Below are 12,149 nucleotides of genomic sequence, written 5' to 3'. Positions count from 1 at the left end.
CACTTAGGGGCTGATTTCCTTCAGAATGGATAGGTTTGATCTTCTTGCAGTCCATGGGACTCTCAAGCGTCTCCTCCAGCACCATAATTCAAAAGCATCAATTCTTTGGCGATCAGCCTTCTTTATGGTCCAGCTCTCACTTCCATACATCACTACTGGGAAAACCAGTATCACATATTGTAGCAGTTCCCTTCCTTCTAATTCTCCTCCCTTCATCCCTCAGTCTTGGCATGCCACAGGGTACACAGAAGCTGGCCGTCACCACCGAAGAGCCCAAGCTTGTCTCTGCTGCTATCACTTTTTCAAAGCGTTACCTGGTCACCATTTGGTACTATGCTAAAGTTGAGTTGGCTCCCCTAACTCCTGTTGAAATTCCTAAGGCCACCGAGAGCATGAAAGCATTGGTGAAGAGCTCCTGGGTTGGCTACCTCAAACAGCTCACCATCAAGGAAGCTTTAAAGAATGGTTTGGTAGCTGCTGAAGTGCTAATGTGGTTTTACACCAGCAAGATCATAGGCAATTGTTGTCTGGTCTGACATGATGTTTGCATGTCTTTTGTTTTTGAGTCCTAAAGCTGTCTTAGTGTTAAATTATGACACTGAGCTGCAGTAGATCCTGCTTATCTTTGTTCAGCTTATACAGTTTCATGTTCTGAGGCAAGGCATGGATGTCCTTAGGAGGTGTCAACATTGCATATGTCTCTTCCAAACCATGAAAGAAGAATTATAGGGGGAACCAACTTAAAGCTTCCCATTGTTTTCCATGACCTACAAATGGTGCTATTGTAGTCTTCTGGGAGTTGGTGGAACAATACTGCAGAAGTCATCAACCATCAACTGTTTAATTATACTTAGCAGTTTGCTTTGCTGTATTTACTAGGAGAAGTTAATGCCATAACCAACACCATTTGCAAGCATGTACTTTGCTAACTATTGTGTGTAGTTCATTCAACACCGAAAACCAATCATGGGAACTCCATACTGTTTTTTAGAACATCTTACCAAGTTTTCATCTGCTCTAACGGATAGTGAGTTGCAGAAAGGCGCTTCAACCTAGTAGGAGTTCAATAGCTTCTCTGAGTTGAGGTATGTACAAAGAAAGCAAAACGTCTAAATACAGCTAATACGACACTGCACTGAATGGATTTCATGTTACATTGTGTTGACACCGTTGCCTCCTCATTTTAGAAAAGCAGACCATTCGAGGAGGAGGAGGAGGAGGAGGAGGAGGAGGAGGAGGAGGAGAAGAAGAAGAAGAAGAAGAAGAAGAAGAAGAAGAAGAAGAAGAAGAAGAAGAAGAAGAGGAGGAGGAGGAGGAGGAGGAGGAGGAGGAGGAGGAGGAGGAGGAGGAGGAGGGGATGCTGGCTAGCAGCCTTTATTCCTCATGCGTCAGCATTCTGTGCTCTCCAGCTGTAGCAAAAGAGACCAAAATCCTATCAATCATTTCCATTACACACTCATTTATTCTATTTGCCATGCTGAATTGTTACGCCTTGCATCACAAGCAAACGTCAAGTGTTCTCAGACAAACCCCATCAGAGCAATATTGAGTGGGCATGAAGGCGGCAAGGAAAGGAACAAATATCTGCTCTGTGCCTCCAATAATCCTGGCTGCAGGCCTGGGCAAGTTACTTAATCATGTCTCCCTTGGCAGAATGGAGGCCATGTTGACTATTCTAGCTTTAAATATTTAACAAGTATTCTCTCTTCTGTAATGATGTTCCCCATGCTTTTTCTGGTGTCTACAGCAGCCTTTGCCAGCCGGCTACCCTCAATGTATTTTGGACTATAAATCCCATCAGCGTCAGCCAGCATAGCCGTGCTGACTGGAGCTGATGGGATTTGTGGCCCAAAACATTTGGAACGGACCAGGTTGGTGAAAGCCGAACTACAACAACCTTCACCATTCTCTATAAACCAAATCATTTCCCTCTTACCCTGCCTGTTCTTCCCCAAATCCTTTATTGAACAAACATTGCAATAACTGAGGGTGCTTAGGAATTCATAGGTCTGGCTTCTGAAGCGAATTCACCCTTCAGAATCTGAACCACGATGTGTTCTACAGATCTAAGAGCGTTTTGCTTGTTTTTAAACAAACCATAAAAGGGGTCATAAGTGCAGCACATATTGAAAATAGAGCCACAAGTGCTTGAGGGAACAATGGGGTATGATGAAGTGCTATCCCTCTCAGGAGAAAAGATGGCTGCCCTCATGCCATGCTTTTGATGAACCAAGTTCTGAGGCAACGCTTACCTGAGCAAGCATTTCAGTACATGTGAAACTGACACGAACTGAACGTAGACAGACCCATCCATCCTTAATAACAGCCTCACTTTCCTGTATCTAATCTGTTACTTGACTCCTACTCCATCTGCACTAGACTTCTATTAGCTTATGCTTTCACTTTCTCTCACTACCCCACCATACATTTGTCTTGCTCATTCAGCGTAGATCATAGGTTCTCTGGGGGGAAAGGCTACATTTCTGTGCAGAAACCAGCACATTCTTGGCACTACATAATGTTAAGGTCCACTAAGAGGGGTAGGAGTAATGGTGGTGGTGGTGGAATCCATCTTTTATCCCTCCCTCCCTTTTAAAGTCATTAATGATGCCCTTTTTCAAGGTTCGTAATGCTACTGTCTTCCAATACTTACCTAAGATAGATGCTCAGCTTCTTCAGCCGGCACATTGATTTTTCTGAGTATGTGAGAAATCATTCAAGGTAACCCAATTGTTTTGGGGATTTCTTTCTTTGCTCCCCTGGCTTTCAAGCACTTTTCTTAAGTAATATTATCTTTACAAGTTACCTTGCTATCATCATTAAGCATCTTCAGACAGTAATGCAGAACAGAAAATCTAGTCTTCTTTTAATTTTATCTTTAATTTATTTATTGCATCTATATCCCACTTTTTTTCTCCAAGGAGCTTAAAGTGGCACACACGGTTCTCTCCCGCCTCCTTCAATCCCCACAACAACCCTGTGAGGTAGGTTAGGCTGAGAGGCAGCAACTGGCCCAAGGTCACCCTAATGGCTATTCTCTACCTCCTTAGTTGGAGGTGGCAATGCTTCTAAAGAATCAGTTACTGGAAAACACTGGAGGTGAGAGTCCTCTTTTTCTCATGTTATTCTCCCTGGTTTCCCACAGGCATCTGATTGGCCATTATGATAACAGGATGCTGAACTAGATCTGCCATTGACCTAGTTGATCCAGCAGCCTCTTCTTATGCTCTATGATCTTATGAAAGACCCGAATTACAGTGTGATATATTCCTTGATCATGTGGAGAGATCACAAAGAAACTTGGTATGCATGTTTATGACACAAACTCTCCACTTCAGGTTCAAATCACAGCTCAATAAACACATCTCTTTCCAAGGAGGCCAGAAAACATACTGCAATATTATCTCTCCCTTGAGTGCTGAGAGATGAGAGTGAGCTTTGACATATATCTTTGTGGCATAATTCTTTTAAAGTTCAAACTCCAAACTATTTCCTTTATACATTTCCAAGAGACCTGGGAAAGATGCAAAGCACACTGCAACAAAATGTTTCTCCCGACAGCATTGCGAGATCAGAGTAAAAAAATTTGATGTGTTTGCTGATGATTTAATTCTTCATGTGATGTTCAAACACCTGATTGACCTTCAGAGTCATTTGGGGTCTGCAAAGCGAAAGTTAATATCTAAAACGAAGCCTCTTGAACATCAATGGTTTACTGGTATAGAAGTTGTAACGCTTGTTCAGGTAAGGATACCTCAAAAGCCAATTGACTCAAAGCTTCCCATTGTCCAGAATTGTTAGCTGGCAATTTTTTTGGATCAGAAGCAATGGAACCATAATATTTAACCTGAGTCCTATTTGGTTTTGAGTACCATTGTTGAGAATTTGAGCCCTATGCCTAGCCTGTGAGATCTAATTAACAGTCTGCAAATAGGAGTAAACAGCCCAGGTAAGCTCAGTGAGAAGGATTGAACAGTCAGAGCAAATAACCAGGGTGAAGTAACTAGGATTTTTTGCAGAGGCCGATGGAAAAGACAAAGAAAGCAGTGGGTTTGTGGGCCTTGAAGATGCATTTGTGGCTTGTTTGAGGCTACTCTCTCTTTTGCTGCCTCTCCCTCCACTTCTTCTTTGTTTAGGCGAAGCAGACACAGCCTGTTTTTGTTTATTCCTCCTCTTTGCAGTTTTTTTTGGGGGGAGAGGGAGGTGTCATAATTAAAATGAATTTTGTACTGTTAAACATGGTTTTAGTAAGTTGGCAACCCTAATGAGCAGAAGCACTAACACCAACTTGTGCATTTGGCCACCTTTAATGCTCATTAGTGATATTTATGCTATGACATATTCACATATAAGGCTTTTTTAAAAAACAAAACAAAAACAAACCCTGTATCAAACCTATATATTCTATTCTAGACTTTTCATCGAATCATATAAGTATAGAGTTGGAAGATATATTGAGGGGCATCTAGTTCAACCCCTGCAATGCAGGAATGTCAACACACAATTCCCCCATCCCATTTGAAATCATACCGGACCCTGCTTAGCTTTGCAAATGTGCTAGCTATTTTATTGCTGCCCTACTAAATTAAGTTAATCCAGTTGTATTGAAAACTTGTGAGCTTTGCAGGGCAGAACTTTGATAAGAAATAGTTCCAAGCCTTAGCAACTGCCTAGCAACCAGGGCAGAACAGTTACGTGTGTGCGCGAATGGCTTTTGCTTACAGGGGACTAAGAAGCAAGAAGTAGGTTTGGTCTAGCAGATGAGCAAGCTGGCAACATTTGTGATTTCAGCAATCTGGACTTTTTGGTACTTTAAGAAAAGTTCCCATGGAGAGAACAACATTGAGACAATTCAGACCTGGATCTTGGGAGAGAAAAAAGCCTGAAGCTATTTTTTCCTCGTACGTCATCATTCCCTAACCCTTGCATCCATTCCTCTGAAATTTTGAAGATTGCTTTCCCTGGGGATATCTCTACACTGTATGTCAATTTCACAATACAATTGTTGCCCACAAAACCACAGGTATGGGAGAAAATTCCCTCCCCCCACATCAACTTTAAAGGTGTCTAGCACAGAAAAAAAAACCCTGGACCAATTTGACTATAATTTAGCATGTTTCCTACCAGGGGCATCTCTCTCATGTAAAATATTTTCATACAAATTGCCCACGAAACAATAAGGGAGGCTAAGTGAATCCTCTAAATGTTAAGTGCTGGCCATACAGGAAAACCATTGATGCTTTCCATCTGAAACCTTGCAGTGTACATCCTCTCAGAAGGGGCTAAAAAGCCTGTAAATTTAATCCAGTTCTGCCTAAAACAAAATGAAGTCATAGACGGTTCCTTTATATCAAAACCAATAGGTTTTGTTCCCATCAGTGTCTATTTATTCTGAGAGTAGATGTAGCTGGGTTTGAAGCTAAGCACCTGCGAACATGTCAGCGACATTTTTTTTTATTACAGGTAGGTAGCCGTGTTGGTCTGGGTCGAAGTAAAATAAAAAAATTCCTTCAGTAGCACCTTAAAGACCAACTAAGTTTTTATTTTGGTATGAGCTTTCGTGTGCATGCACACTTCTTCAGATATTATTTATAAAAAAAATAATGCATGCACACTTCTTCAGATGGTATTTTTTTTTTATAAATACCATCATAAACCCATTAACTTCCATGTGACACGACTTGCTTGGATATCAAGCCTGTGGTTCTTTGGGATAGATCTTGAGCCTCTACATTGAAGCTGCAGACCTATAGATACTTACCTGAGAATAAAGCCCCTGTGAATAAAGTATAGGATTGGGTTGTTGCAGAGCAATCCTACTCCCCCCACCCCAAGTGTACGTTGATGGCTTCCGGGGGGGGGGGCAGAGGCACAAATGGGATGGCACAGAGCCTCCAATGGCCTCTGTCATCAGAGAGATGCATTGCTGGAAGGAGGAGCAAGTGGTCAGCAGGTATTTGCTAGTGGAAAGCCTCAGAGATGCAGGGCTTCAAGGGATGTACAAGGGATTTTGCAACCAAAGCCCCAAGGATTCCCTGATAGGCCCAGTACATGGACCTTTTAGCTACACTAGGATGGAGCTGACACAACAAAAATGAGCAAAAATCCACTCCCCAGAATGTCTGCCCTGGACTTTGGCTGCTGCAGCAGCAACAACAGATCTGCCCCTTGGTGCCTCCCTGGATGCCTGTTAGGGTTTCTCTGCCCATGTTGCTCCCTGGTGAAGGTTTTGCTAACAGAATAGCAGCTTTAAGAACACTGTTGACTGCATTTGCTTGTGCTCCAAGAAGTGCGCCAGGCATTGAAATTATTAATGTTGACAAGAAAATCTGACAATTTGCAAATGAACATTAAGCTGCGATGGTATGATGATTTTTAATGTTTTATGCACATACTTTAAATTATCTGCATTAATCATATTCCCATTGCCTTTGAATTCAAGAGGAAAAACAAGTAGTTTTGTTGTTTGTATAGGGCCCCCTGAAATTGCTGCCTTTAAAATAAAATAAAATAGTAACACAACCAAAAACATGCATTGTATATCAGCAGTTAATGAAGAGGAAATAATGATGACTGTGCATTGTAAAATATATTAGAACACTAATTAGACCACAGCAGAATTGCTTACGGAAGTCTTTCAGACACCTGCCTGGTAATTTTCAACCCCATGTATTAGTTCATTTAACAATGCATGCATGATTAGAAGATGGAGTTAAAATTAAATAAGAGAATCCCAGGGCAGCCCAGCATGCAATTTTCTTTCCAGCTCTCTCGATTTGTGTGTGTTTTGAGAGCAGCTATTTTCATGGAGTGATTTCTAACACTCTAGGTGTCTAGGTGTATCAGTGGTCTCAGTGTGCCCATACAGGCAGGAACTAGGAACTTCATCTTGGGAGAAAAGCAATGACAAACCTAGACAGCATCTTAAAAAGCAGAGACATCACCTTGCCTACAAAGGTCCATATAGTTAAAGCTATGGTTTTCCCAGTAGTGATGTATGGAAGTGAGAGCTGGACCATAAAGAAGGCTGATTGCCGAAGAATTGATGCTTTTGAATTATGGTGCTGGAGGAGACTCTTGAGAGTCCCATGGACGGCAAGAAGATCAAACCTATCCATTCTTAAGGAAATCAGCCCTGAGTGCTCACTGGAAGGACAGACCTTGAAGCTGAGGCTCCAATACTTTGGCCACCTCATGAGAAGAGAAGAATCCTTGGAAAAGACCCTGATGTTGGGAAAGATTGAGGGCACTAGGAGAAGGGGACGACAGAGGACAAGATGGTTGGACAGTGTTCTCGAAGCTACGAACATGAGTTTGACCAAACTGCGGGAGGCAGTGCAAGACAGGAGTGCCTGGCGTGCTATGGTCGATGGGGTCACAAAGAGTCGGACACGACTAAATGACTAAACAACAACAGGAACTTCATAGGAGAAGCTGTAAGACTGGGGTGATAGATGAAGCTGTGTCTGGTCCATTGAGAATGTCAGCTAAGCAGCCCTACAGGCAACAGGCATGGCCACCACAGCCACACAAATGTTCAAAGTGCATCCAGAGGAGGAAATATGTGCATCTATGCCACACCGTCTATATATGCATTGGCATATCCATGTTGTGCTTGTACCTGATCAGCTTCACCAGAGACCACAGATGAACAGTCTACATGACTGGAGTGGTGGCATAATACTGTACAGTAATAATATAGAAAGTTCATGTCGGAGGGAACTGCTTTGCTGGCATCCCACATCTTTGCTGACCTCCTTATTTTGTTTGATTCATACCTTCCTTTTTCATCTAGGTGGTCCATGTGATTTCATTAATGCTTTAAAAGAAATTGAACACCGTTAGAATGAATACACTCCCAAGTCATCGGCATTTATTCTGCACTCTGTATAGGATCATCATGTTTTTATATCCAGGTTTTGCCGGCATCTAAGGTCACTTCCTATGAATGAGCATATAAAACTGCCTTCTCAGACCAATGGTCCAATTCCTGGACCAAAGTATTGCCTATTTTGACCAGCAATGAGCCTGCCCAGGCATCAAAATTGGCCTTGAGGGTCCTGATCCTGGATCCACCTCCAAGATCAGTTGGACTGATGTGGATTAGAGATGGGGGCCTTTCTAGTCTTTTCTCTCTCGCAAAGCTTATTACCCACCAACCAACCCTGGCTACCTATTTGTATTCTCCTATTCCAATCTCTTGCTCTCTTGGCCCATCTATTAAGAAACAAAAGCAAATGTTTCAGTAAGGACAGAACCATTGAAAGAGCAGGCTAATCAAAGATAATCTCCAGGAAGATGAGAGGAAATATCATAGGAATAAACAAGAGTCCTAAGTAGTTAATTTCAAAGTTAGCCCAGGGACACTGAGGATCAAAGAACGGAAAGTTATTAACATGATCTAAGGTCAAGAGTCTTGTTTTGGAACTGGAAGAAGTTTATTGTTTACAAATGTTGAAAGAAGAAAAGGAAGTGCTGATATTTGTTTGTGTTTAGGCTAGGTTTGGAGTGTTTATTTTTGATGGTTTTTTGGTTTTCTATTTCTATTTTATTTATACATCATGGAAGAAATTCAACATGGTGCTATGGAGATAAAGGAGTTCGCTCCATCAGTGCAATTTTTTTTTGCTTCCCCGGTGGAAATATAGCTCCTCTTCCCCCCACTGCAGAGTGTTCTGGGGGGTTCTCCTGACAACCCCCTGAGCCAATTTGGGGGGTGGGTACTGTCAGCATGTCCAGGAGGGTGCCTACTCGTGAGTAAGGCCATGGCAGCAACACATAATAATAATAATAATAATAATAATAATAATAATAATAATAAATAATTTATTATTTATAACCCGCCCATCTTGCTGGGCTTCCCCTGCCACTCTGGGTGGCTTCCAACAAACATTAAAATCCATCAAATACGTTCCCTCCCTCCTGGGACATCACAGTGACTGGTGTGATGAAGCACCAGCACACCTTCCACATCTGCAGAGGTTTGCGCAGTTGCGTAACAGACTCAGTAGCACAGCATTCTGGCTAAGCTAGTTTATTTACATATAAACAGACCCGGAGCTCTTCATCATGGCTCCCTCTCTCTAGCATCACAGGCAGTAAAGAGAAAGAACAAAGGAACAACAGTTCCACTTAGGAATACAGTAAGACAAACATCCTGTCTACGTCACTTCCACTCTGTGGAATGAAAACACATACAGTCATATGATACACAACAAAGCTATGACTGCACACGGGGAATGAATCTCCCAACAGGTACATGGGGCACACAAAGAGGTGGGAGGATAAGGTGCAAAGGCCCACTGTGTTAGCAGATGTCCATACCCTCCAACATTTCTCCAATGGAAATAGGGACACCCTAAGGTAAAACGGGACATTCCGGGATCAAATCAGAAACCGGAACGGCTTCTCTAAATCAGGGATGTCCTTGGAAAATAGGGACACTTGGAGGGTCTGTAAGTCTTTGTGCTGGCTTCTGCTAGTGGGATCCGGTAGTTGAATCTGGCCCAATATTGTTTTTTGTGTTATATTAGTGTACATCATCATCTAGAGATTCATTGTATGATATATAAACTAATTGTTACATTATTTTTGTTCATTATTAATGATGCAATTATTTTGTCTTTTATACTCTGAAACTTAAACCGTTGTTGAAAACCTTTATTTGGGTATTTCTTAGTGATTCAAGCAGACCTTCCATGGAGGTTTTTAAGCAGAGGTTTGATGGCCATCTGTCATGGATGTTTTAGTTGAGATTCCTACATTGCAAAGGGCTGTACAGTAACTAGATGACCCTTGGGGTCCCTTCCAACTCCACAATTCTATTATTCTATATAGGAGTTTTTAAAAGTCTGAATTTGAGGTTTAGGGCCCCCTGTACTTAGGAAGCTGCTACCTGTTCATCTGTCTTGACTTTTTCTTCAATGAGGCAGCTTGAAAATCTGCTGGGGTAAGACATTTGACTGAAAGAACTGCCTCCTTAACATTCTTAAAAGGCTTTAGAATTGCTAAACTTGATTTTAACTATTTAAGAGGAGTGGGATTGTCACTATTAAACATGTCCACCCCATATCTTATGCTCTCATAAATATTTGGTTTGATTTTTTAAAAGTTAATTTTTATAGGGGGGAATCCAAGTCCCCCCCTTTTGTTTTATCGCCAGCATGACACCTGTGTAAACCCAGAAGATAACAGAACAGGCGCAACAGAATAACAGAACAGTTCCTCCTCTTTCTGTTCGTTTAAGAAATCCTATCTCTAACCTCCTGCAGCGCCCTGTAAGAGGGAGTATATGTTCCTCCCGATTCTAGGTGTGTGGAAACTTTTCCATAAGAAGTTAAATGTGGCCAAAATTTCTGAATATATAAAATAATAAAAGTCCCGGAGCTAGGGCATTTTCTTTGTTTTTAGTAAAAGGCGAAAAAGTCTCAAGATAAACCATTTTCAAAAGAGAGTGAAAAAAATATCTCAGCTGTGTATGCATGATACATTGTGTTGGACTGCCCAGAGGTGATGAGGGATGGGATAAAAAAATCCTCTAAATCAATGAATCAAATAAAAAAAACATTTGTTATGAAGATTTCCTGGTGGCTACCTACACATTTTTCAATAACAACATTGCGATGCCCCTCCGGTGAAGATACATCAGGCTTCTTCCCTTGCCCTGTCTTGCTCTAAGCTAAAAACTTTTCTCTTTCAACAGGCTTTTAATATTTAAAGGTTTCCCGTTTCTGGGTTTTGCACTGTGTTTTTTTTTTAAGATTGCATGTATAGTTTCTTCAGTTTACATTTTGTTGTGTTTTTCATGTGAACTTTTTTTTGGGGGGGTGAGTTTGATCTGCATTCTGTTGTGTATATTTCTTCTGTACTGTGGTTTGTGAGTCCTGTGGGCAGAAGACCAGAGTATAAGTAACGCTAGCATCTTCCCAGAATAAAAACTCCTCTGGAGCTCATTTGGATTTACTGCTTCCTGTCTGCCATTCCCACACACACACCCTCCACTTCGTCTACATGTTTTAGAACTGAACTCTCTTTCTCAGGAGAATTTGCACAACGTAGTTTTGTTTGCTGCCAAAAATTGGCCCTGACTTAAATAATCCCTGTCTCTAAAGCAGTGGGACACGGTACATAGAATTATTTCTTCAAGCAAAGGCTTACAGCAGCCTTAAATAGCAGCTGCTGAATCTTTTCATTTCCCCTTCCATTGTGCTCCTTTCTGGGAATCCTGCTTCTCTGGGCTGAGCAAAATGCGCAATGTTTTAAGCAGATGAAGTACATTTATTTAAAATGTGCAAATGTTTTCAAGTAGGCTTCTCAATTTGTTTTGTAATGAAACAGGGTTCCGGTATTTATATGGATTCATTGATGGCCACAACTCATTTCTCAGTTGAAGGAGGTATGGGATGCAGTTTTTCATTTACATAAAACAGCATTGCATGTTATTTTTCTAGGCTACTTATTTTGGGTGCAGCATTATCTGATGGCACTGTGATCTCATGAAGCTTCGTTTATTTCAGCAGGAACCTTATACAGAATCAAACCATTGATCAGTCCAACTCTGTACAGTGGAACCTTGGTTTACGAACGATTGTAACCCGGAAATAAGTAAACCGAGGTTTCTGAGGCCTATGGAGGCCTCCGCAAAGGCCTGAAGACTGGGTCGCAATTATGGAGGTGCTCCCATGGGTCCGCGAAGGCCCGGAGCGAAGGCCCGGCCTCTGCGAAGGCATTGGACGCTCCGGTGCACACAAACGCTCATACCTATGACAAACATAGTTGGTCTCTAAGGTGCTACTGGAAGGATTTTTTTTATTATTTGGACTGCGTCAGACCAACACGGCTACCTACCTGTAACCAAATGAAGAAAGATATGGTAGGCAGGAAGATCTATTCAATTTGGCATTGCTCTTTCCTTTTTCAAGTTCTGCCTCTGGTTCAGTGGGATGTGAGACTGAGCTGTGTGCCAGGAACGCACCTGACTCATCTTATGACATTGATGTAGAGATATGCTGATATAAAACATGAAGGCGCTAGAGTCTAAAATAAATGTTCATTGTCATTATTATCATAACATATGAACAAGTTAGCCGTGCGTTGCCCACAAACCTGTGGTCCACTATGGGTGAAATATGACTCCCTTTAGTGACCTA

General features: G+C 41.7%; 1 pseudogene; it reads left to right on the top strand.

Moving 5' to 3' along the window:
* The first annotated feature begins 230 nt into the window (after positions 1 to 230).
* LOC148686968 (ATP synthase F(0) complex subunit g, mitochondrial pseudogene) lies at positions 231 to 572 on the top strand (annotated as a pseudogene).
* The last annotated feature ends 11,577 nt before the right edge of the window (positions 573 to 12,149 follow it).

Source organism: Zootoca vivipara, chromosome 2, assembly GCF_965207765.1.
Source record: "Zootoca vivipara chromosome 2, rZooViv2.hap1.1, whole genome shotgun sequence".
NCBI classification, from domain to species: domain Eukaryota; kingdom Metazoa; phylum Chordata; class Lepidosauria; order Squamata; family Lacertidae; genus Zootoca; species Zootoca vivipara.
Note: the sequence above shows the minus strand (reverse complement) of the source record. Positions and strands in the feature narration are given on the sequence as shown.